Here is a 4,890-nt window from a genome sequence, read left to right as displayed (position 1 = left end):
TATATATCTAATATTATCGATTTTCGATTATGAATTCTTGATATAGAATAGAAAATATCATTTTGATTTCAAAATTGTGATGTTAATATCTTGTCCGAAAATTGTGGGTTGTTGAGACAATTTGACAGTCACTCAAAATTGAGTGTCAAAGTTGACATTTGAGTTGTATTTTTGGATTCCTGACAATATGTTCGTCAACATATTATTTTTAAGTTAGTTTTATCAGTATCGTGATGGGTAAATATATTTATTACAATATATAAATATTATCATATCTTTAAATTAATATTCACTTTCATGTTTGACATATTATGAGTCTTGGTAAAATGAGGAACAATAAATTCAAACAAACGAATACAAAAATTAAAATCTGGGGCGAAACCAGAATTATATGGTAGCGAAAATTAATATATAAATTTTTAGTAAATTTATTGATGTTAAGATGTGTCACAAATCTTATACCATAATATATAAAATTTCAACATTATAAACGAAATAAGTCAAACATATATGAAATATACAAAATTTTATTACATATACAATCAAGTAATTTATTATAATTGTATTTTATTCTACAAGAATTCTTGTAAAACTCAGTGATTGTGGATTTATCATCTATTAAATCAGCAAACTAAAGAGCGTGTCAATTAAACTAATTGAGTAATCACATATTCTTGAATTTCCTAATTAATTTTTTATCTTGATAATTTGTTTTATTTAATATTTTAAATTATAAGACACTGTTAATATAACTAAAGACACATTTTTTTAAATGTTCATAAGGACTCAATCACTAACTCATATGAAAAAACATTTATCAACATACTATATTGAAAACATTCTAATTAATTCAGCGCATTTGCTGAACATTTTCTAATTAATTAAGAAAAATTTATTTACAATAATCATATTTAATCTGTTTGGGCTAACACCATTTATTTTATAAGATATTCATCGCAATTCTTTATTTGTATGTTAATCTTTAAATCTGAATTATGATGTATATTGTTTTTCTAAAAGTTCTCAAATAATGATTTAATACATTTATTCCACACTTCAATTTTAACATTTTAAAATATATTAATTTTATATTGCAAGCGTGCAACACTTCTAATCGTGAGTATAAAAATTTAATAAAAATTCTAAAAATGAATTAGGTAGAACATAAAAACTTACACAATTAATCAAAAGACAGAAAATAAAAACTAAATAATTGTCTATTTCCTATAAAATACTAATACCGATTTCTAAAGATTGAATTCGGTGAGAGTGGAGGCCACTATGTACTAAAAAAATAAAATATTAATGCTTGAATGAGTCACACTGCAAAGTTAGTTGAAATAAAAACGAAGGATAAAACGAGTTAATAAAAATATTATAATGGGTTAAGTTGAATGAAACTTATATATATATAAATATCTCACTTGATCTCACCTTATGTTTTGTCACTGTACAAAGCAAAAGTTCATGCACTGTAGTGTTCTACATTTTCTTAATTTTTCTCTTGATTTCAAATTTAATTTCATCATCTATTGGTCTTCAAAGATTTATAAGCATTTTTTTCCAAACATCTAATCTTAAATGTGATCAATTAACCAAATAATTATTATACTTTTACAATAATAAATAGATTAATATATTTGAAGATAGAAAAAGTAATGTATTGAGAAGAATAAAAAAATAATGTTAGAATTAATACTATAATTATATAATGTCAATTTTAAATTTAACATCCTACGTTCGAAAATGTGTTTATTGAGGTAAAGACTATGATGATAAACTAAAAATAATAATTTATTTATCATTGTAACATAATAATAATATGATCGTTATTCGGAATCAGAAAATGATGTACTTTGACTTTTTTTTTTTTAATTGTATAAACAATTATTTCAATATTATAATGGGTTAAATTGAATGAGACTTATATCTATTATATATACAAATATCTCACTTGATCTCACCTTATGTTTTGTCACTGTACAAAGCGAAAGTTCATGCACTGTAGTGTTCTACATTTTCTTAATTTTTCTCTTGATTTCAAATTTAATTTCATCATCTATTGGTCTTCAAAGATTTATTAGCATTTTTTCCAAACATCTAATCTTAAATGTGATCAATTAACCAAATAATTATTATACTTTTACAATAATAAATAGATTAATATATTTGAAGATAGAAAAAGTAATGTATTGAGAAGAATAAAAAAAAGAATGTTAGAATTAATACTATAATTATCTAATGCCAATTTTAAATTTAACATCCTACGTTCGAAAATGTTTTTAACATCCTACGTTCGATAATAATGTGATCGTTATTCGGAATCAGAAAATGATGTTCTTTGACTTTTTTTATTAAATTGTATAAACAATTCTTTCAATATTTTTAGTGTATAAACATGTTAAATCTATTAAAATTAAATAGTAGAATTTAATGATGAATATGAATGTATTAATTCAACTTTCAATTTGAGTTTCGGGATTTTGTCAACATGCTATATATTCTGATTTTTCTTTTGTTTTAAATTTTAAATTTTCAAATTGATGAAAAATGTTTTTTTTATCTACTACTTATGTAGAATATCAAGTATATATTCTACTCAAATGTCTTATAAATTCATATGATATAGTAAAATGTTATTTGCATAAACTAATTTGTTTGGTACAATAATTGATCATGTTGGGTAGATTGATTGAAATGTTGTGTTTGGGTTGTTGTATTATTTAAAATGTTTGATTTGCGCTGTTACATAATCTATATGTTTTGATTTTTATTGATTGCAATTGGTGCAACTATTAGGAGATAGATTGTCTGGTACAATAATTGTCCAAAATGGGTAGGCGCTTGAGTTGTTGTATGATTTAAAGATTTGACTTGCATAGTTACCATCATTTATAGCTTTTGGTAAAACGACAAACGCTCGATCCTACATTATTCGATTGTAAAGCTAGAAGAAACATGTTGCATCAACTTTTCGTTTTGAATTGATCCCTTACATGTTACTCGATTTTTAAATTTAGAACCATTCTACAGTTTTCAAATATTATTATATATTGAATTATAATTTATCCCTTTCAAATTAGATAAATATACAATAAAACTCATGTAAATATTATTAACAAAAATATTTAAATGAAATATTGGATTTGTCGATAATCAAAATAAGAAATAAAAAAATTTTGATCCTTGAGTGAGAAATAAGATATTTAAATAAAGTTATAATTGCCACAATGAAATAGTGCACATACATGCATTTATCACTATATTTTGCAACTAAAATGTCAAAAAAAATTTCCCCATATTATTTTTATATCATATTTAAAATAATTATAAATCTTAATTTTTATTATTTTGAGTTGGCCTTTGTTATGAAAAATCATTGTGAATAAATTGAATTTGAAAATTCTTATATCTATGTATATTACATATTAATATATCAACATAAGTCTAGGTAATAAAAAAACTACAAAATGAACTTATTCATCTTCAATGTACACAAATTATATAGTAAAGATATATGACAATTAAGATAATGAAGTAGAATATATGTTCATATATAACAAAATATATAGACAAGAAAAAAAATAAAAATATTTTTCTAGATATAAATGCAATGAATTTTTCTCAAGATAAGGGTACACAAATGATCCTGTTAAGATATTTAAACAATTAGAAAAATTAAATATATTATTTTTCTGGAGATAATACCAATACGACATTAGTAATTTGATTGTGCTAATTATACTTATAAGTTAATATGAAATATTAAAATAAGTGTCATAAGAGTCGGTAAAAAGATGATTTATTTTCAAAATTATTATTATTATAAATTACATATAAATCACAACATTTAATCAATATTTTTTTAAATCAATCCATCAATACTTTTTATGTGATGATAGATTGTTATAATAATTAGGGGTGAACATTCGGTCGGTAATTAGTCATAACCTGACCGAACCGAAATATTTAGCAATAACCAAACCCATCGAATTAATTTTCATAACCGATGAAAACCGAACCGAATTAAAATCGATAATTCGGTTGGTTTCCGAATTACCGATTAGTTTAAAAAAAATTCTGATTTAACTTTAATTATATATGTAATTTTTTTGAACACTACAGTCGATACAAATGCATAAAAACATAAAAACACATACATCACAAATTTTTCTTTAGAATTAGGGCTGATTTTAAAATTAAAAATTAAAAAATATATTAAATTTGATAAATAATAAAAATGTATTAAATAATATTATTTATTATATCGGTTAATTCGGTTAGCCGATTTCAAAATTTTGAAAACCGTAACCGAACCAAATTAACCGAATTTTTTTAATTTGAAAACCGAATTTCCGAAATAACCGAACCGAATTTTCGGATTGACTCGGTTCGGTCGGTTAATTCAGTTTAACCGAAGTTTTGCTCACCCTTAATAATAATGTGTAGTTTATATGTTATCAAGTATAAGTGTAATAAATTAAAGGTGACTAGGAAAGTAATAACATTCAGTAAAAATTGTTGTCAATTTACATGAAAGAGAATACTAATCAAACAATATTGTAAACAAAAATTTCATATCAATGATTGTCAAAAAAGATTGTAATAATTGAATATTGTAATAAAATATATGCATTCTTGAAAGAATATGACAAAAAAAAACAATATGATAAAAAAGATATGATCAAATTTTAGTAGTCCAAATCTTTTTTTAAAATTTAAAAAATATGTTTTTTTTCCAAATTAGTTACATATGCTAATTAACACGAATTTTCAAAATTTACAATACTATTATCATTATCTTTTGTCGAGTTAACTAATTTTATTTCAAATTCTAATTACTTCAACATATGTTTCTCACGTGCGTTGCACGTGCATTATTTCTAGTAT

The sequence above is a fragment of the Primulina huaijiensis genome, chromosome 6, assembly GCF_012295235.1.
Source record: "Primulina huaijiensis isolate GDHJ02 chromosome 6, ASM1229523v2, whole genome shotgun sequence".
Taxonomy (NCBI): Eukaryota; Viridiplantae; Streptophyta; class Magnoliopsida; order Lamiales; family Gesneriaceae; genus Primulina; species Primulina huaijiensis.
Note: the sequence above shows the minus strand (reverse complement) of the source record.